Genomic DNA, 23,528 nt, shown 5'->3' on the forward strand with positions numbered 1-23,528 from the left:
AAACTGCTGTAGTGAATACTGACATGAAAAATTTTTATCATAAAATAATAGCTATTTGTAAGAATGAAATGTGAAAAATGGAACCTGCATTACTGCCATGAATATATGAATAAAGAGAAATTTAGCTACTGAATTGATCAATGCAGAAGAGCCCCAACACTACGCCAAAGTATTTCTCTTAGTTGGGGGTCCCTAGCTTGTGTGTGTCCCTCTCATGCAGTTAAAAAACTTACCGTGTATGGGACGCTGAGACCCAGGCTATATATTGCGTATAATGTGGATTGGCAATAGGTGTGTAATGGGGAGGGTTTCACAAACGAAAAACTACTAACATTAAGGAATAACGTTTGGAACTCCATTCTATGTCTGAACTGGGTGCAAAAAACCTAAAAAACATCACTATGGGGAGATAAGGTATGCACACCAGTGACTATGGAAGGGGAATACATGGAATAGCAGAAACTGCTGTGTGGAATACTGACATGAAAAATTCAATAGCTATTTGTAAGAATGAAATGTGAAAAATGGAACCTGCATTACTGCCATGAATATATGAATAAAGAGAAATTTAGCTACTGAATTGATCAATGCAGAAGAGCCCCAACACTACGCCAAAGTATTTCTCTACGTTGGGGTCCCTAGCTTGTGTGTGTCCTCTCATGCAGTTAAAAAACTTACCGTGTATGGGACGCTGAGACCCAGGCTATATATGCGTATAATGTGGATTGGCAATAGGTGTGTATGGGGAGGGTTCACAAACGAAAAACTACTAACATTAAGGAATAACGTTTGGAACTCCATTCTATGTCTGAACTGGGTGCAAAAAACCTAAAAAACATCACTATGGGGAGATAAGGTATGCACACCAGTGACTATGGAAGGGGAATACATGGAATAGCAGAAACTGCTGTGTGAATACTGACATGAAAAATTCAATAGCTATTTGTAAGAATGAAATGTGAAAAATGGAACCTGCATTACTGCCATGAATATATGAATAAAGAGAAATTTAGCTACTGAATTGATCAATGCAGAAGAGCCCCAACACTACGCCAAAGTATTTCTCTACGTTGGGGTCCCTAGCTTGTGTGTGTCCTCTCATGCAGTTAAAAAACTTACCGTGTATGGGACGCGGAGACCCAGGCTATATATGCGTATAATGTGGATTGGCAATAGGTGTGTATGGGGAAGGTTCACAAACGAAAAACTACTAACATTAAGGAATAACGTTTGGAACTCCATTCTATGTCTGAACTGGGTGCAAAAAACCTAAAAAACATCACTATGGGGAGATAAGGTATGCACACCAGTGACTATGGAAGGGGAATACATGGAATAGCAGAAACTGCTGTGTGAATACTGACATGAAAAATTCCAGCTTCTCCTGTGTTTCTGGCTGTTTCCTATGTGTAGAGAGCCCCGGTCCTTTCCCCCAGCACTGAGTCCTGTTCCCTCCGTCCCCATCCCCTCATTACCGGTCTCCAGTGCAGACTTCTCTTCCAGCTTCTCCTGTGTTTCCTATGTGTAGAGAGCCCCGGTTCTTTCCCCCAGCACTGAGTCCTGTCCCCTCCGTCCCCTCATTACCGGTCTCCAGTGAAGACGTCTCCTCCAGCTTCTCCTGTGTTTCCGGCTGTTTCCTATGTGTAGAGAGCTCCGGTCCTTGCCCCCAGCACTGAGTCCTGTTCCCTCCGTCCCCTCATTACCGGTCTCCAGTGCAGACTTCTCCTCCAGCTTCTCCTGTGTTTCTGGCTGTTTCCTATGTGTAGAGAGCCCCGGTCCTTTCCCCCAGCACTGAGTCCTGTTCCCTCCGTCCCCAGCCCCTCATTACCGGTCTCCAGTGCAGACGTCTCCTCCAGCTTCTCCTGTGTTTCCGGCTGTTTCCTATGTGTAGAGAGCTCCGGTCCTTGCCCCCAGCACTGAGTCCTGTTCCCTCCGTCCCCTCATTACCGGTCTCCAGTGCAGACTTCTCCTTCAGCTTCTCCTGTGTTTCCGGCTGTTTCCTATGTGTAGAGAGCCCCGGTTCTTTCCCCCAGCACTGAGTCCTGTTCCCTCCGGCCCCTCATTACCAGTCTCCAGTGCAGACTTCTCCTCCAGCTTCTCCTGTGTTTCTGGCTGTTTCCTATGTGTAGAGAGCCCCGGTTCTTTCCCCCAGCACTGAGTCCTGTTCCCTCCGTCCCCTCATTACCGGTCTCCAGTGCAGACTTCTCCTTCAGCTTCTCCTGTGTTTCCGGCTGTTTCCTATGTGTAGAGAGCCCCGGTTCTTTCCCCCAGCACTGAGTCCTGTCCCCTCCGGCCCCTCATTACCGGTCTCCAGTGCAGACTTCTCCTCCAGCTTCTCCTGTGTTTCTGGCTGTTTCCTATGTGCAGAGAGCCCCGGTCCTTTCCCCCAGCACTGAGTCCTGTTCCCTCCGGCCCCTCATTACCAGTCTCCAGTGCAGACTTCTCCTCCAGCTTCTTCTCTTACATGCAGCTGCTTCCTACAGAGGAAAACACTTCACTTCCTACAACCTCTCCTCTGACTCCTCCACCCATGTGACTGATCACATGACTGTGACATCATCACAGGTCCTGTCAGCAGAGCTGCGGATCTTTCCAGAATGGTAGATGATAAGACAGTGATTTCCACTCATTTATTTGGGAGAGCCCACAACCCACAGGTGGCCCTCTAACAGAAATTTGGGAAGTGGGAGGGCCCTCACATACATAATTTAATTTTTATTTATATAGCACCCAAAGCACATATTCCGTAGCACTTTTCAATACCAGCTATTATATGCCTGTCGGTATTCCAATCAGCTTCCACATATAGGAACCGATGAGTGGGCATGAATGCATGACATCTGTGAAGTTCTGCAAGTTTGAGCAATCAACGAGGAGGCTGATAACACGATAATCAGTGTAAGGCTGGAGTCACATTAGCGTATGGCATCGGATGCCATATTCTAATGACCCCTGGCTCAGGCTCTGCTGCGAGCTGAGTGTCATGTAACTGTGACACAATCTTGCGATCGGGTCACAGCTGCGAAGCTGAGAGTGGCGCTGCGGAGGAGAGGGAGGGATTAATCTCCCTATCTCCTTAATTGTCAGCCTGTGTGTGCCGCCCATGCAGCGGATTGGACCGCTGACTACTCATGGCTCGAGGGTCTCCGGACCCGGGGGATAGGGGCCACACTTAAATGAAAAAGGGGGACTATTTACAGGGGACATATGTAGTTCGTGACGCCATCCGTGGTGTACGGTAATTGGGAGTACCGCCGTTGCCGTTGGGAGTACCCGGGGTGATGGAGTGGGGCAGCAAGATGACGTTACCCTCCACGGGTAGGGGTAGGCCCCGCGACTCTGGATGGTGATGCAGGGACGCAGTTCAGGGGTCAGTCAGGTACTCACTCAGCAATGATGCAGATGCTGACAACAGGGTAAACCAAGTCTCTGACTGCCGCTGTCTCTTGAGGGGGGCTCATCCGGGTCCCGTCCCCTGCAGCACTGCCTGGTGGTCCGTAACCTGCCTCCTGGCACCAATATAGATTGGCCGTTGTGGCCCGTTAGCTTGGAGTTTTCCGGGCCCCGCTCCCCACTGTGGCTAAGTGAAGGAGCCTGCTCTAAGGAGCTCACGCTTGGGATTTCAGTGGGCCGCTTGCTAGGAAAGCCCTATCCCCCTCGTTGCGCTCGTGCCCATGATCTCTGAGCTTCGTGGGAACAGTCCATAAAGGCCCTGTCCTCCGCAGGTTAATTGCCAGGTCTCCTGAAGCTTCTCCCCGATCTAGGGTCCGTGTACCCCGACGTGCCTTCGGCCCCGGACCGGTGATAGGACCAGGCTGCCCACCGTCCTCCTTGACGGGTTCCAAGCACCTAGCCTCAATCCCCTGCGACCAGTGGTCCGACTCCTCTAGGTCCAGGCCACTGTCTGCGACCTATTCTGCTTCTCCCCTGGGAGCTACAACTCCCAGCTTCCTCAGAGCTCCTCACAGCTCGAGGGCTACTACTCAACTGAACTTGACACCTCCCACCTCACTGTCTGACCCCTGGGTGGGCGGCCGCATTCCTGCTTAAGCAGCCCACTGGTGTGCCTGACAGGTGTGGTGCAAGGTGTATCTAGGATTTGTGAATGCTGGTGGAGACAGTACTGCAGGTTAGGTTCCCAGAACCATGGGGGTTTGAGCCCTGCACGGGAAGGGCAGATTGTGCAGAACCCTGTGACGACCCGAATAGTCCAGGGCGTCACGTGCGTATATTGTACTGCACTTGGATAACATCCGAGTGCAGTCCGATGTTTCTCTCGCACCCATACACTTGAAGACTTGTCTCGCAGACAATTGCAGCATGCTGCAATTTTTTCATCAGTCCGATTATGGCTGAGAAAAATGCACGCAGATCTGAGCCGCATCATTGTCTTACATGGGGCCAAGTGCAACGCGAGATTTTCTCACATTGCACTCGTGCGAGTCATATGCAAGTGTGACTCGAGCCTAACTATCCTGCTTCTGTTTCTACTCAAACGCTCCCTGCTCACAGTTAAAGAGGAAGCTTTGAATGTGGACCAGGTGAAGATGAAGAAAGAAAGTATACAGGGTCCTACATGCTTGCCAATCCGCTGTCCAGGATAAAGGTGCAGATGCCTCCCATCCTGCACCTGTCATTGCACATTTGCAAGAACCATCAGCAATGTCAGATTTTCTTTTTCCCAGCCCAGCATTCAGGTGTCCCTTCCCCAGGCTTTGACATGGATAGCCAGCCAAACAAGCACCCACCCACAGGACCAAACACTAAACTGGCATATTGACAGATAGGCTGAACGGAGCCCACAGCGGAGCCATGGGCAAAGTGACTCATGACTGACTTTGAAGGGCAACGAGGGGTTAACACTGGTTGCAGGGAAAGAAAGTGTGGGCTGTGGGGGTCAGAAGTTTAAGGGGCTGAGTTAAGTGCTAGGGGTGGTCAGTTGGGAATATAGAATCAGTAGAAGGGGTGGGTACTATCAGAACAGCATGTGAAGCCAGCAGAAAAGGTGCTGAGCCCCCTTCACCTCATCTCCTGCTGTGACTGTAATCATGGTGATTTAAAACTTCTGGAGCAGCTGCAGGGGGCTGCCAGCAGCGTGGATGGAGCTGCATCAGAGCACAGGTGCTGGAGATATTGGGAGGTTCGGCTGTGGGGGGTGCTGCAGAAGATCCACTTCCCCAGTGGGCACGCAGGGCGAGGGTGCCTGACAGTCTGCCACCAGGAGCAGCTCCTGAGGTCTCAGTGGTGCCGCAAGAGCCCCCTCCCCGGGGACCCTCCCTGTCCATCTCTCCATCCTGTGCTTTTAGATGGAACAGGGGAGGAATCTTACAAGGCAGCCGGGACCTGCGGAGGTGGGCGGGGCCTCGGTGTATCACGTGACTGAGGCTCTGCCTCTAGTGATCAGGGCTTCAACAAGATGGCGGCAGTCCTTCCCAGTGATATACCTGTGGGGGGACTGCTTGTGGTGGCAGCAACTGGACATCCGGAGAAACACTCAGAGACAGAGGTCAGCGCAGAGGGCGGCTTCAGGCTTGAGGTCAGAAAAGCAAAGGTCAACATCGAGGGAAAGGTCAGCGCGGAGGTCGTCATCGGGGACAGAGGTCAGCACGGAGGTCGTCATCGGGGACAGGGGTCAGCGCGGAGGTCGTCATCGGGGACAGAGGTCAGCGCGGAGGTCGTCATCGGGGACAGGGGTCGGCGCGGAGGTCGTCATCGGGGACAGAGGTCAGCGCAGAGGTCGTCATCGGGGACAGAGGTCGGCGCGGAGGTCGTCATCGGGGACAGAGGTCAGCGCGGAGGTCGTCATCGGGGACAGAGGTCGGCGTGGAGGTCGTCATCGGGGACAGAGGTCGGCGCGGAGGTCGTCATCGGGGACAGAGGTCGGCGCGGAGGTCGTCATCGGGGACAGAGGTCGGCATGGAGGTCGTCATCGGGGACAGAGGTCAGCGCGGAGGTCGTCATCGGGGTCAGAGGTCAGCGCGGAGGTTATCGGGGTCAGAGGTCAGCGCGGAGGTAGTCATCGGGGTCAGAGGTCAGTGCGGAGGTCGTCATCGGGGACAGAGGTCAGCGCGGAGGTCATCATCTGGCTGGCGGTCAGCAAGAGGTTTTCAGTGAGGTGGTCAGCTCGGAGGTCATCATCTGGCTGGCGGTCAGCATGGAGGTTGTTTTCAGTGAGGTGGTCAGCGCAGAGGTCATCATATGGCTGGCAGTCAGCATGGAGGTTGTTTTCAGTGTGGTGGTCAGTGCGGAGGTCATCATCTGGCTGGAGGTCAATGTGGAGGTCATTTTCAGCTCGGTAATGGTTATCGGTAAGGAGGTCGGCGCAGGGATCGGCATCTGGAAGGAGGTCAGCATTGAGGAGGAGGCTGTCGTCATCACAGTGGAGGTCGCCTTTATGTTGGAGGTCAGCAGCACGGAGGGGCTCGTCGTCGCGGATGAGGTCCGTGTCGAGGAAGAGGTCGTCATCTAGGAGGGGATGATCCACGTCCTGGGAGGTCGTTCAACAGGTAGTCTGCTCCCTGGTGGTCCCGCTAGGTTTGAGCGCGGCGGCTTGCTGGGGTCTCCCTAAGCAAGCTGCTTAAGCGGCTTGAGTGCCTCAACATCCTGAGGAGAGTCATCGGGTGTTCCGGCTGGTGGGTCCCATGCCCCCACGCAGCCTGGTGAGTTTAATTATATGTTCTGTGTGTGTTCATCTAGTGCGATTTTCCTGGGTAGGTGTTTTATTAGGCCCAGGGGGAATGGTGGCGGTCTTAGTTTTAGCATGTTGGGGGGCCTCTGTGGGGTCAGTTAGTAGGGTCCAGGGCTGTGGAGTCGGTAAGCCAAACCTTCGACTCCGACTCCGACTCCTCAAATTCTCTTGCACCGACTCCGACTCCGGCTCCGACTCCGACTCCGGCTCCGACTCCGGCTCCGACTCCGACTCCGACTCCTACATATATTGCTTATAGTTAGGTGAAAAATTTATTGTAGTACATGAATATGTGTATGTGAACATTAGACATTTAATAATTTTTATGATACAATAATCAAGATATTTGGATAGAACATAAAATATATTTATTGGATACAACTTTAGATCACAAAAAACTGTAATAAATTGTAAATATGTAATACACTATGTAATATACAGTAGATTACATATATATCTTGTGTGTGTATATACACTGTGTATATATATATATAATATTACATATTTACAATTTATTAGTTTTTTGTGTTCTAAAGTTGTATCCAATAAATATTTTATGTTCTATCCAAATATCTTGATTATTGTATCATAAAAACAATTAAATGTCTAATGTTCACATTATACTACAATAAATTTTTCACTTAAATATAAGCATTATACTAAATGTTATTATTTAGTAAAATATTCAGCACATTCTGCATTGCACTCCTGTCCCCAATTTATTATATATTTTAGGAGTCGGAGTCGGTGCATTTTATACCGACTCCAACTCCGACTCCGACTCCACCTCCACCAAAATGAGCTCCGACTCCGACTCCGACTCCGACTCCACAGCCCTGGTAGGGTCTGCAGCATGTTAGGGTTTGGGAAGGAGTTGCCGAAACGTGTGGAGCAGGCAAAGGTCGGGTCAATGGGGTCCCCCGTTTCCGTTTTGGGTGTCGGGCGTTGAGGCAGGTCGCCGGTTGGTCATCAAGTTAGGCCACATCTTGTGGTGAGGGTCGCGGTGTCAGGGCAGATAGAGAAGGGTGAGTGGTTAAACTTTCGATTTTGTTAACTGGCTTTAGGTGTTTGCCATTCTGCAAGCATCCAGGCACACACACACACACACACAAAAAAAAAAAAAAAAAGGGGGGGGGCCTGAGAATTGTTCAGGGGTGTTCTGCTACAAGGAAGGTTCATTGGTTTTGTGGCGATCACACCCGGTGTTGAAATGATGGGCAGTTCAGGCAGTGGAAGGATGGGTGACACTGCATAAAGCCTTGGGGGCCTTGTCGCGCGCGGGGATGGATCTGCGGCGGATCGGTGGTCGCGGTGAAGTTGCGGACAATCAGTGCCAGGTTTGTGGCTGTGTACAGATGAAGCGGTGTGTCCGGGGTTTCGCTGCGGCCGCGGATCTGCCGGGGATTTGTCCTTGTGTGTGACGGAGCCTTACGGCTCGTTGAGATACCAGGGTTCAGGCTGCGGTGGGTTCTAGAATCATAATAATAATAGTAAATGTATATAAAATATAATAATAATTTGGGCGCGAGGTTTCGTGCAGGTATTGGGCGGTTCAGTTTTATCTCTGCCATTTCTGGTTCTGGTGGTTTTTCTTCGTTAGGGGTAGTGCAAAAGAAGGAGCCGAATAAATTCCGGGTCACTTGTGAGTTATCGTTTCTGACATGCCGTTCGTTGCCAGGGCGTCCTGACAGCATGCATTTGTTAGGTTGTTTTGGGATGGTTCATATTTTGTGGTCTGGTGTTTACTTATGGTTTGCCCTATTTTCTTGTGCCTATTGGAAGGGTTTGGTTCATTTCTAAAATGGGGGGTTGCAGTATGGCTGGGTTGCTGATGATGAGTCTTACCTCAAAAAAAAAACAAAAAACACGACAACAACTTCCTGTACATGGGGCGGTCAGCTCCCCAATTTTTTGCCATCTTTGCTAAGGGCTAGGGCATGGATAGTTCAGCAGTTTGCCAGGAGAGAAAGAAGGGCCCTGGCAATTGTCTGAACATCTTGGGAATCTCCATTGATTCTAGGAGGATGGAGAGCAGGGGAGGATTGAGTACAGGTTACGGGACAAGGAAGTGTGTCTTTCCTCACTGAAGTGCGCAAAGCGGGTTATATATTTAAAAAAATAAATAAGAAAAATCAAATGCAGTGGCAGACCTTTGGTGGTTGCTGGGCATGCTTTAATTTGCTTTTGCATGTGCCCATAGCCGGAATTTTTTCGGGTAGTGAGAAGGTGGCTATGGCGGGGGCAAGGCCCCCACGCTTTGTATATGGTTGCCGGAGGAATTCTTCAACGACCTGGCAGTGGGGGCCAGGATATATTTTCCTGGGTAGTTATAATGGATGGTCGTTAGTGTTTTGGAGCTTGTGGTCTATTTTGATTGTGAACTTTTACTGTAGCGGCAGGTTGGGTTAGTTGACAGAGCTTTCAGCAGGGCAAATGGGGGATGGACATAGAGCCACAATCTTGGGTGGAGGCAGTATTTTACCAGGAATCGGATTTTGTTCGAGTTTTTCTTGGTAGTGGCCAGTTCCATGTGGGGGGACTACTTCAGCAATAAAAACATCAGTTTTCGTTGCGTCAACAGGTGTTTTTGGCAACTAATTTTTGGTGTTTCTCCTCCGTTAACAGGGCTATAGAGGCACTTTGGGTTACGGCGCCTTTTTTGCTTTAGCACAAAGATAGTGGCAGTGCAGGCACCAGGTGTTTGGAGATTAGCGTTAATGCTCTTTTTCAATGGTAGTGGGATCGCTTTTGGTGCCTGGCACTAGAGGCAGAGTCCACCAGCTGCAAGTGGCCGGAGGAGCTTTGTGAGGTGGTATTTGGGCACTAGGCTTATTATGCATTACAGTATCCTTTGCTGGGGGTACTAGGTTAGCATACGAGGCGGATTGGTGAGGCAACGGGGGATCGGAGTCAGGAATTCGGCACGGGGGAGTCTGAGGAGGATTTGGTAGGGGCACTGCTGTGTTGGTTACGTAGGGTGTCGGCTGAAGGAATAATTTATGGCTCAGGACCACTTCTGGTTGTAAGTTTCAATGTCTGGTTGATGTCATTAAACTGTTTAGTGAAATTTTTGAGGGATTTGCGGGATGAGTCCTTTAACTGGACTGGTTAATTGCTTGGATCAGTGGGCACTGCCAAGACCAGTGAGTAATTCCCCCATTTGAGGTGAAGTGGTTTCGGCTAGTTGTTCTTAGTTGCTCTTTGGGGAATTGGTGGCTCCATCGTCAAGTGGAGGTGGCATGTTGAGTCAGGTTGTTGTGGTTAACCTACCCCATGGAATGTTTGGTTGGAATGGTCAAACTGAATACATCTTAAATAAATATTTAAAAAAAAATAAATAAATAAATAAATAAAAATTGGGGGGTCAGGTTGTGAGCAGTAAAGAGGTTGATAAGGCGGTCGGTAGAGTGTTGCAGGGGGTATTTATTTTTGTTGGGGGGGGTGATCGCTCAGGCCCTTTGGTGGTCTTGGGCCTCAAACAAGGTGGAAAAGTGGGGGACTTCCTGCAAAAGTATAATTTAAAAAAAAAAAAAAAAAAAAAAAAAAAAGGAAAAATGTCCCCCCCCTGTTTTTTCTACGTTCTCCTAGGCGGTGCGCCACTGGTTGGATAATTGGGTCACTGCCCTGAATTGGGGGGAGGGGCTGGTGGCAGATGAGGGGAGGAATGAGTGCCAGCTGGGTTGGTTGAGAGATCACGTTCTAGTGCTTTGGATCTGGTTCCAGGTATGAGTGGTCTAAGGTAACACTGGATTTTCACCATTTTAAGGTTGGATCGTGCCCCCGATGTGCTGGTGTTGCACACGGGTGAAAATGATGTGGGGATATCCCCCTATGGGGGATTAAATTGTAGTTATTTGCCAAGGTTTACTGCAGCTATGCTCCGCCTCCCCGAGAGGTGAAGATGGTGTGGTCGGATATTGTGCCTACAAAACCTTACTGGTGGTTTGGTCGATAGAGGGGATCGACAGGACTGAAATTAAGGTGGATAGGGCAGTGGGGAGTTTCTTGGCTTGGAACGGACAGGTTGGCGCGGTGGATGCACCTGTCGTTAGCAGGTGTTCAGGAAGGTGGAGCGAGCACTTTGTTGGTGGGGTGACTCGCATTATGAGGTCTCAGGTAATGCTCGTGGTGGCGGTAGTGAGGTGGGGTTCTTGGAGTTGGTGGTAAAATGGTGGTGGGGGGGGTTGTACATCAGGTGGATGGTAACCCCCCTTCTTTTATTTGGAATGGTAATTACCTGGCAGACTTTGGGGCTCTCCAGGGTGGGGTCCCCTGGGAGTCGGTGTTAGGGAAATGGTTTTCCGGTCATGGTGTCCCCGAGCTTGTGGTCGTTTGCGGCTGGGGACAACTCCGGATGGTTTATCAATTTTATGGGAACGTCCGCCAGGTTTTGGAGCTCCAATAACCCTCCTCGCTTTAAAGAAAGATATTTATTTAATGTCATGTTTGTATAATAAAGGCCGATTTGGCCAAATTATCCAAGCGGGTGTCATGTCTTCATTCAAAGGGGAATCTGTGGGATGAAGGGATTAGTGCATAGCGAGAAGGAAGCATCTACAATAGTACAGGCATGCATGCCCTGGGAATGTTGCCGTGTAGGCTTGTGGACACCAAGGCTTGCCACAACTTCATGGCGGTGGTCATTCTTTGGTACTCACTCCCAGGCTGCCACTATTTCTCGCTCTACACCAGGGGCTGGCTGGCACATTTTAGGCTGGGGGGCAATCATAAGGCAGTGGCCCTCAAGTTGCGGTGGCCCACCTTTGGTCTGTTTATCTCTGGCCACTGCATTAAAGCAGCAGTAACAGACTTTATGAACAGACTGGTACATATATATGGGAACAGAACCCCGATTACTGCAACAGAACCAAGATGACTACAGAGATATGGGAACTGCAAGGAGCTTACTATAGAGATATAGGAGCAGAACTGAGCTTACTACAAAGATATGGGAGCAGAACCGAGCTTACTACAGAGATATGAGAGCAGAACCATGCTTACTGCAGAGATATGGGAGCAGAACAGAGCTTACTACAGAGATATGGGAACAGAACTGATCTTACTACAGAGATATGGGTTCAGAACCGAGCTTGCTACAGAGGTATGAGAACAGAACCGAGCTTACTACAGAGATATGGGTGCAGAACCGAGCTTACTATAGAGATATGAGAGCAGAACTGAGCTTACTACAGAGATATGAAAGCAGAACCGAGCTTACTATATTGATATGGGAGCAGAACCGGGCTTACTACAGAGCTACAGGAGCAGAACTGAGCTTACTATAGAGATATGGGAGCAGAACCGAGCTTACTACAGAGATATAGGAGCAGAACTGAGCTTACTACAAAGATATGGGAACAGAACCGAGCTTGCTACAGAGGTATGGGAACAGAACCGAGCTTACTACAGAGATATGGGAACAGAACCAAGCTTACTACAGAGATATGGGTGCAGAACTGAGCTTACTACAGAGATATGGGAGCAGAACCGAGCTTACTATAGAGATATGGGAACAGAACCGAGCTTACTATAGAGATATGGGAGCAGAACTGAGCTTACTACAGAGATATGGGAGCAGAACCGAGCTTACTATAGAGATATGGGAGCAGAACCGAGCTTACTGTACTACAGAGATAAGGAAGCAGAACCCTGCTTACGGCAGAGATAAGGGAGCAGAATCAAACTTACTACAGAGATAAGGGAGCAGAACCGAGCTTACTACAGAGATAAGGGAATCAATACCAAGCTTACTACAGAGATATGAGAGCAGAATCGCGCTTACTACAGAGATACAGGAGCAGAACCGAGCTTACTGTACCCATACAGGAACAAAATTGTACTTACTTAGTCTACTACATAGAAACAGCAACAGTACCATAACTGAGCTTACTGTATTGATATAGGAGCAAAACTACATAGATACAGTACCATAACCCAGCTAACTACATATACAGCAATTACAAAGCTTATCCTATATTTTCAATGTTAAACTCGTACAGAACACGGCTGGCACACGGACTATACACTTATGCCATCTGTGTGCTGTGTGTGTTTTTCACGGCACCATAGACTTCTATTGGCCTTTGCCATCTGCGCTGCCGGAAAAAAAAAAAAAACATGTCTCCGTAGGGATAACACACGGTCTGTGTAAACACATGGACATGTGAGCAGCACCATAGATTATAATGGGTAGTCGTTGTAACCGTGAAAAAAACGGACACAACACATACCACATACACACACACACACACACGTGAAGGAGGCCATAAGGTGGTCACATAGCTACCTCACACTGCAGGGGTTAATTTCACTTCTTTTCATAAACATGGAAAGACAAATGACATTCCCTAACACATATGTGAACAAGCCCTTAGTGCTGCGTGCCCACGATCAGTGTCGGCAGCGTCTTGGACGCAGAGTGTTTTTCACAGTCCAAAATGCTGCATTGTACAGCACAGGCACAGTGGATGGATTTATAGAAATCTCCGGCCCCCTGGGCTCTTTTGGACGCTCCATAAACTGACCTGTGGCGCTGCTTTCCTATCCTCAGCAAGTCAATTTATTCTAACAGCGATGCTAGTGCTCTGAGCGGGAGAATATAGCGAATATCCGCTGACAGTCACTCTGATGGTATGCACGGACAGCGCGTTCTCCCGCCCAGGAGCCTAGTGTCTCCACCAGAGAAAGCACGCTGCGTCTCCAGACCGCGAGGACGCCTGATTGTGGGCACTCACCCGTATAGATTTAGTGTTGTGTCCTACAGATACAAATGTTTTACACATACACAATGCACTATAAGGCTACATGCCCACGGTCTAGACATGGTGTGTCCTGGACGCAGCATGTCCCCTCCTGCAGGGCCACGAGTGCTCTCCGCAGGGACCACAGCAGCCTGTGCCCACAGTCAGGGATCGGGCCGCTGTGGTCTCTCTTCTGATCTCTCTGTGGAGACACTTGTGGCTACACAGCAATAAATTGACATGCCAGGGCTCGGGAAGCAGCACCACAAGTCAGATTTCGCTGTGGGCTGTACACGTACAGTGTACACAGGATTTGTACAAAACCCATCCACTGGGCTTGTACTGTACAATGCAGCGAAAACACTCTGAATCCAAAACACTGAACTCTGATGGTGGGCAGGCAGCATCACATACAGGCATCTTACACACATACACAACCCCAGAAACACGGACTGTAAACATACAGTACAGAGATGTGTACACATATATAGACATATACACCGACACGGTATACACACACACACACACACACACACCTGCGAACAGCCGTATACACATACACACACCTCTGCATACAGCCGTATACACACACACACCCCCCCTGCGTACAGCCATATACACACACACACATACACCCCTGCGTACAGCCGTATACACACACACACACACACACACACACACACACACACCCCTGAGTACAGCCGTATACACACACACATACACCCCTGCGTACAGCCGTATACATACACAAAACACACACACATACACCCCTGCGTACAGCCGTATACACATACACACAAACCCATGCGTACAGCCTATTTATCTCTGGCCACTGCATTAAAGCAGCAGTAACAGACTTTATGAACAGACTGGTACATATATATGGGAACAGAACCCCGATTACTGCAACAGAACCAAGATGACTACATAGATATGGGAACTGCAAGGAGCTTACTACAGAGATATGGGATCAGAACCACGCTTAAGGCCCAGTCACACTAAGCAACTTACCAGCGATCCCAACAACGATAGGGATCGCTGGTAAGTTGCTAGAAGGTTGCTGGTGAGATGTCACACTGCGACGCTCCAGCGATCCCACCAGCAACCTGACCTGGCAGGGATCGCTGGAGCGTGGCTACACGAGTTGCTGGTGAGCTCACCAGCAACCAGTGACCAACCCCCAGCGCCGCGTGGAAGATGCTGCGCTTGGTAACTAAGGTAAATATCGGGTAACCAACCCGATATTTACCTTGGTTACCAGCGCACGAAGCTACACGTGCAGAGAGCAGGGAGCAGCGCACACCGCTTAGCGCTGGCTCCCCGCTCTCCTAGCTACAGCACACATCGGGTTAATTACCCGATGTGTGCTGCAGCTAAATGTGCACAGAGCAGGGAGCAGCGCACAATGCTTAGCGCTGGCTCCCTGCTCTCCTAGTTACAGCACACATCGGGTTAATTACCCGATGTGTACTCCAGCTACATGTGCACAGAGCAGGAGCCGGCACTGACAGTGAGAGCGGCGGAGGCTGGTAACAAAGGTAAATATCGGGTAACCAAGGACAGGGCTTCTTGGTTACCCGATGTTTACCAGCCTCCGCCGCTCTCACTGTCAGTGCCGGCTCCTGCTGCCTGCACATTTAGTTGTTGCTGTCTCGCTGTCACACACAGCGATCTGTGCTTCACAGCAGGACAGCAACAACTAAAAAATGGCCCAGGACATTCAGCAACAACCAACGACCTCACAGCAGGGGCCAGGTTGTTGCTGGATGTCACACACGGCAACATCACAAGCAACGTCACAAAAGTTGTTCGTTAGCAGCGATGTTGCTAGCGATGTTGCTTAGTGTGACGGGGCCTTTACTGCTTACATAGATACTGCAACAGAACCAAGATGACTACAGAGATATGGGAACTGCAAGGAGCTTACTACAGAGATATGGGAACAGAACCGAGCTTACTACAGAGATATGGGAACAAAACCGGGCTTACTACAGAGATACAGGAGCAGAACTGAGCTTACTATAGAGATATGGGAGCAGAACCGACCTTACTACAGAGATATAGGAGCAGAACTGAGCTTACTACAAAGATATGGGAGCAGAACAGAGCTTACTACAGAGATATGGGAACAGAACTGATCTTACTACAGAGATATGGGTGCAGAACCGATCTTACTACAGAGATATGGGTGCAGAACCGAGCTTACTATAGAGATATGAGAGCAGAACTGAGCTTACTACAGAGATATGAAAGCAGAACCGAGCTTACTATAGAGATATGGGAGCAGAACTGAGCTTACTACAGAGATATGGGAGCAGAACCGAGCTTACTATAGAGATATGGGAGCAGAACCGAGCTTACTGTACTACAGAGATAAGGAAGCAGAACCCTGCTTACGGCAGAGATAAGGGAGCAGAATCAAGCTTACTACAGACATAAGGGAGCAGAATCGCGCTTACTACAGAGATAAGGGAATCAATACCAAGCTTACTACAGAGATATGAGAGCAGAACCGAGCGCTTACTACAGAGATACAGGAGCAGAACCGAGCTTACTGTACCCATACAGGAACAAAATTGTACTTACTTAGTCTACTACATAGAAACAGCAACAGGACACCAAGCAAGGACAACAAGTTTACTGCATAGACATAGTACCATAACTGAGCTTACTGTATTGATATAGGAGCAAAACTACATAGATACAGTACCATAACCCAGCTAACTACATATACAGCAATTACAAAGCTTATCCTATATTTTCAATGTTAAACTCGTACAGAACACGGCTGGCACACGGACTATACACTTATGCCATCTGTGTGCTGTGTGTGTTTTTCACGGCACCATAGACTTCTATTGGCCTTTGCCATCTGCGCTGCCGGAAAAAAAAAACCATATGTCTCCGTAGGGATAACACACGGTCTGTGTAAACACATGGACATGTGAGCAGCACCATAGATTATAATGGGTAGTCGTTGTAACCGTGAAAAAAACGGACACAACACATACCACATACACACACACGTGAAGGAGGCCATAAGGTGGTGACATAGCTACCTCACACTGCAGGGGTTAATTTCACTTCTTTTCATAAACATGGAAAGACAAATGACATTCCCTAACACATATGTGAACAAGCCCTTAGTGCTGCGTGCCCACGATCAGTGTCGGCAGCGTCTTGGACGCAGAGTGTTTTTCACAGTCCAAAATGCTGCATTGTACAGCACAGGCACAGTGGATGGATTTATAGAAATCTCCGGCCCCCTGGGCTCTTTTGGACGCTCCATAAACTGACCTGTGGCGCTGCTTTCCTATCCTCAGCAAGTCAATTTATTCTAACAGCGATGCTAGTGCTCTGAGCGGGAGAATATAGCGAATATCCGCTGACAGTCACTCTGATGGTATGCACGGACAGCGCGTTCTCCCGCCCAGGAGCCTAGCATCTCCAGCAGAGAAAGCACGCTGCGTCCAGACCATGAGGACGCCTGATGGTGTGCACTGACAGCGCGATCTCCCGCCCAGGAGCCTAGTGTCTCCACCAGAGAAAGCACGCTGCGTCTCCAGACCGTGAGGACGCCTGATGGTGGGCACTCACCCGTATAGATTTAGTGTTGTGTCCTACAGATACAAATATTTTACACATACACAATGCACTATAAGGCTACATGCCCACGGTCTAGACATGGTGTGTCCTGGACGCAGCATGTCCCCTCCTGCAGGGCCACGAGTGCTCTCCGCAGGGACCACAGCAGCCTGTGCCCACAGTCAGGGATCGGGCCGCTGTGGTCTCTCTTCTGATCTCTCTGTGGAGACACTTGTGGCTACACAGCAATAAATTGACATGCCAGGGCTCGGGAAGCAGCACCACAAGTCAGATTTCGCTGTGGGCTGTACACGTACAGTGTACACAGGATTTGTACAAAACCCATCCACTGGGCTTGTACTGTACAATGCAGCGAAAACATTCTGAATCCAACACACTGTGAACTCTGATGGTGGGCAGGCAGCGTCACATACGGGCATCTTACACACATACACAACCCCAGAAACACGAACTGTAAACATACAGTACAGAGATGTGTACACATATATAGACATATACACCGACACGGTATACACCTACACACACACCTGCGTACAGCCGTATACACATACACACACACCTCTGCATACAGCCGTATACACATACACACACCCCTGAGTACAGCCGTATACACATACACACACACCCCTGCGTACAGCCATACACACACACACACACATACACTCCTGCGTACAGCCGTATACACACACACACACACACATACACTCCTGCGTACAGCCGTATACACACACACACACACACACATACATACACCCCTGCGTACAGCCGTATACACATACACACAAACCCCTGCGTACAGCCTGTTTATCTCTGGCCACTGCATTAAAGCAGCAGTAACAGACTTTATGAGCAGACTGGTACATATATATGGGAACAGAACCCCGATTACTGCAACAGAACCAAGATGATTACATAGATATGGGAACTGCAAGGAGCTTACTACAGAGATATGGGATCAGAACCACGCTTACTGCTTACATAGATACTGCAACAGAACCAAGATGACAACAGAGATATGGGAACTGCAAGGAGCTTACTACAGAGATATGGGAACAGAACCGAGCTTACTACAGAGATATGGGAACAAAACCGGGCTTACTACAGAGATACAGGAGCAGAACTGAGCTTACTACAAAGATATGGGAGCAGAACCGAGCTTACTACAGAGATATGAGAGCAGAACCAAGCTTACTGCAGAGATATGGGAGCAGAACAGAGCTTACTACAGAGATATGGGAACAGAACTGATCTTACTACAGAGATATGGGTTCAGAACCGAGCTTGCTACAGAGGTATGGGAACAGAACCGAGCTTACTACAGAGATATGGGTGCAGAACCGAGCTTACTATAGAGATATGAGAGCAGAACTGAGCTTACTACAGAGATATGAGAGCAGAACAAAGCTTACTGCAGAGATATGGGAGCAGAACAGAGCTTACTACAGAGATATGGGAACAGAACTGATCTTACTACAGAGATATGGGTTCAGAACCGAGCTTGCTACAGAGGTATGGGAACAGAACCGAGCTTACTACAGAGAGATGGGAACAGAACCAAGCTTACTACAGAGATATGGGTGCAGAACCGAGCTTACTATAGAGATATGAGAGCAGAACTGAGCTTACTACAGAGATATGTAAGCAGAACCGAGCTTACTATAGAGATATGGGAGCAGAACTGAGCTTACTACAGAGATATGGGAGCAGAACCGAGCTTACTACAGAGATATGGGAGCAGAACCGAGCTTACTGTACTACAGAGATAAGGAAGCAGAACCCTGCTTACTGCAGAGATAAGGGAGCAGAATCAAGCTTACTACAGAGATAAGGGAGCAGAACCGAGCTTACTACAGAGATAAGGGAATCAATACTGTTACGAGGGGGACCCGGGGAAGCGTGCCAAGATGGGAAATGGACAGCTTCCGCCAGTCAAGGTCCACTGTGCGGTGTAAGGGACCGCTGCTATGGTCAGGAAAGAGTGAGCGGGTTGCTACTAGTGATCGTCTGGAATGTCACAGACGATCTATGTACACCGGTCCGCCCTAACCCGTGAGGGTTGTATGGCTCGGGGCTTCTCGATCGGTGTACCTGTTGCACGGGGACGCACAGAGGTGCCTACGCACGTGTGCCAGCGGGAGTCACAGGATATGGCACGAGGGTAGCACAGAGGTGCCCACGCACGTGTGCTTTCAATAACCAGGTGAGTCCGGTGGAGACTCGAGGAGCTCACCTGGGACAGGAACACGGCCTGTTAAAGGAGATACTGCCGAAGCAGCAAGGCAGGAACACGGCCTGCAAACCAGGTGCTGCCTGAGCAGCAAGGGCAAAGCCCACGAAAGACAATAATGCCTGAGCAGTGGCGTGGCAGCACGCTGCCAGACATCCAAACATAGAAGGCCAGTCACGCGCCGCCATGATGGCAGGGGGAGCTTTTAAGGAGGTGTAGCTCCACCCAAGGGCGGGCGCGAGATGGACGTGACCCAATCAGGATTCGTGACGTCTTGGCCCGGCCAGTCAAGATTCAGCACACCACCAGCCTCGTTATCGGGCCGTGTGAGCGAATCAGAAGACGTCACGTGGGGCACATACTCATCTTCCTGCCTCTGGGTCATGAAGGCGGGATCCTCGGTTTCACAATGTGCAGAGATAAGGGAAGTCTTGCTGCTTCCCTGAGTATCCATCCTTTGCACACTGCGCAACCTCCCCGCCCCTCTGTGATGCTGAGCAGGAGGGCTCGTGGCAGACAAGGGATGGGAGACCACTCCATTCCTTGCTAGGGGAGAACCACTAGGTGTCACCCTTCTGCTGCGTCTCCAAGGAGGCAACTCCTGCAGACTGCACAGTCTCCCAGACCTTTGGTGCTGCTGAGCAGGAGGGCTCGCAGCAGACAAGGAATGGGGGACCACCTCATTCCTTGCAACAGGAGAGCCACGAGGTGTAACACAATACCAAGCTTACTACATAGATATGAGAGCAGAATCGCGCTTACTACAGAGATAAGGGAATCAATACCAAGCTTACTACAGAGATATGGGAGCAGAACCGAGCTTACTACAGAGATACAGGAGCAGAACCGAGCTTACTGTACCCATACAGGAACAAAATTGTACTTACTTAGTCTACTACATAGAAACAGCAACAGGACACCAAGCAAGGACAACAAGTTTACTGCATAGACATAGTACCATAACTGAGCTTACTGTATTGATATAGGAGCAAAACTACATAGATACAGTACCATAACCCAGCTAACTACATATACAGCAATTACAAAGCTTATCCTATATTTTCAATGTTAAACTCGTACAGAACACGGCTGGCACACGGACTATACACTTATGCCATCTGTGTGCTGTGTGTGTTTTTCACGGCACCATAGACTTCTATTGGCCTTTGCCATCTGCGCTGCCGGAAAAAAAAAACATATGTCTCCGTAGGGATAACACACGGTCTGTGTAAACACATGGACATGTGAGCAGCACCATAGATTATAATGGGTAGTCGTTGTAACCGTGAAAAAAACGGACACAACACATACCACATACACACACACGTGAAGGAGGCCATAAGGTGGTGACATAGCTACCTCACACTGCAGGGGTTAATTTCACTTCTTTTCATAAACATGGAAAGACAAATGACATTCCCTAACACATATGTGAACAAGCCCTTAGTGCTGCGTGCCCACGATCAGTGTCGGCAGCGTTTTGGATGCAGAGTGTTTTTCACAGTCCAAAATGCTGCATTGTACAGCACAGGCACAGTGGATGGATTTATAGAAATCTCCGGCCCCCTGGGCTCTTTTGGACGCTCCATAAACTGACCTGTGGCGATGCTTTCCTATCCTCAGCAAGTCAATTTATTCTAACAGCGATGCTAGTGCTCTGAGCGGGAGAATATAGCGAATATCCGCTGACAGTCACTCTGATGGTATGCACGGACAGCGCGTTCTCCCGCCCAGGAGCCTAGCATCTCCAGCAGAGAAAGCACGCTGCGTCCAGACCATGAGGACGCCTGATGGTGTGCACTGACAGCGTGATCTCCCGCCCAGGAGCCAAGTGTCTCCACCAGAGAAAGCACGCTGCGTCTCCAGACCGTGAGGACGCCTGATGGTGGGCACTCACCCGTATAGATTTAGTGTTGTGTCCTACAGATACAAATGTTTTACACATACACAATGCACTATAAGGCTACATGCCCACGGTCTAGACATGGTGTGTCCTGGACGCAGCATGTCCCCTCCTGCAGGGCCACGAGTGCTCTCCGCAGGGACCACAGCAGCCTGTGCCCACAGTCAGGGATCGGGCCGCTGTGGTCTCTCTTCTGATCTCTCTGTGGAGACACTTGTGGCTACACAGCAATAAATTGACATGCCAGGGCTCGGGAAGCAGCACCACAAGTCAGATTTCGCTGTGGGCTGTACACGTACAGTGTACACAGGATTTGTACAAAACCCATCCACTGGGCTTGTACTGTACAATGCAGCGAAAACATTCTGAATCCAACACACTGTGAACTCTGATGGTGGGCAGGCAGCGTCACATACAGGCATCTTACACACATACACAACCCCAGAAACACGGACTGTAAACATACAGTACAGAGATGTGTACACATATATAGACATATACACCGACACGGTATACACCTACACACACACACACCTGCGTACAGCCGTATACACATACACACACCTCTGCGTACAGCCGTATACACATACACACACCCCTGAGTACAGCCGTATACACATACACACACACCCCTGCGTACAGCCATGCACACACACACATACACCCCTGCGTACAGCCGTATACACACACACACACATACACCCCTGCGTACAGCCGTATACACACACACACACATACACCCCTGCGTACAGCCGTATACACACACACATACACCCCTGCGTACAGCCATATACACATACACACACCCCTGAGTACAGCCGTATACACATACACATACACCCCTGCATACAGCCATATACACACACACATACACCCCTGCGTACAACCGTATACACACACACACACACACACACACAAACACACATACACCCCTGCGTACAGCCGTATACACATACACACAAACCCCTGCGTACAACCGTATACACATACACACAAACCCCTGCGTACAGCCGTATACACACACCCCTGAGTACAGCCATATACACATACACACACACACACACCCCCCCCCTGCGTACAGCCGTATACACACACCCCTGACTACAGCCATATACACATACACATAAACACCCCTGTGTACCGCCGTATACACAGACACACACACCTGCGTACAGCCGTATACACACATCCCTGCGTACAGCAGTGTACACATACACACACACACACACCACTGCGTACAGCCGTATACACCACTGTGAACTCTGATGGTGGGCAGGCAGCGTCACATACAGGCATCTTACACACATACACAACCCCAGAAACACGGACTGTAAACATACAGTACAGAGATGTGTACACATATATAGACATATACACCGACACGGTATACACCTACACACACACACACACACACCTGCGTACAGCCGTATACACATACACACACCTCTGCATACAGCCGTATACACATACACACACCCCTGAGTACAGCCGTATACACATACACACACACCCCTGCGTACAGCCATGCACACACACACATACACCCCTGCGTACAGCCGTATACACACACACACACATACACCCCTGCGTACAGCCGTATACACACACACACACATACATCCCTGCGTACAGCCGTATACACACACACATACACCCCTGCGTACAGCCATATACACATACACACACCCCTGAGTACAGCCGTATACACATACACACACACCCCTGCATACAGCTAATATACACACACACATACACCCCTGCGTACAACCGTATACACACACACACACACACACACAAACACACATACACCCCTGCGTACAGCCGTATACACATACACACAAACCCCTGCGTACAACCGTATACACATACACACAAACCCCTGCGTACAGCCGTATACACACACCCCTGAGTACAGCCATATACACATACACACACACACACCCCTGCGTACAGCCGTATACACACACCCCTGACTACAGCCATATACACATACACATAAACACCCCTGTGTACCGCCGTATACACAGACACACACACCTGCGTACAGCCGTATACACACACCCCTGCGTACAGCAGTGTACACATACACACACACACCACTGCGTACAGCCGTATACACCACCCCTGAGTACAGCCAGATACACATACACACCACTGCGTACAGACGTATACACACACCACTGAGTACAGCCATATACACATACACACTCCTGCATACAGCCGTATACACACCACTGAGTACAGCCATATACACATAAACACCCCTGTGTACCGCCGTATACACATAGACACACACCTGCGTACAGCCGTATGCACACACACACACCCCTGCGTACAGCAGTGTACACATACACACACCCCTGC

This window comes from Anomaloglossus baeobatrachus, chromosome 5 (genome assembly GCF_048569485.1).
Source record: "Anomaloglossus baeobatrachus isolate aAnoBae1 chromosome 5, aAnoBae1.hap1, whole genome shotgun sequence".
Lineage (NCBI taxonomy): Eukaryota > Metazoa > Chordata > Amphibia > Anura > Aromobatidae > Anomaloglossus > Anomaloglossus baeobatrachus.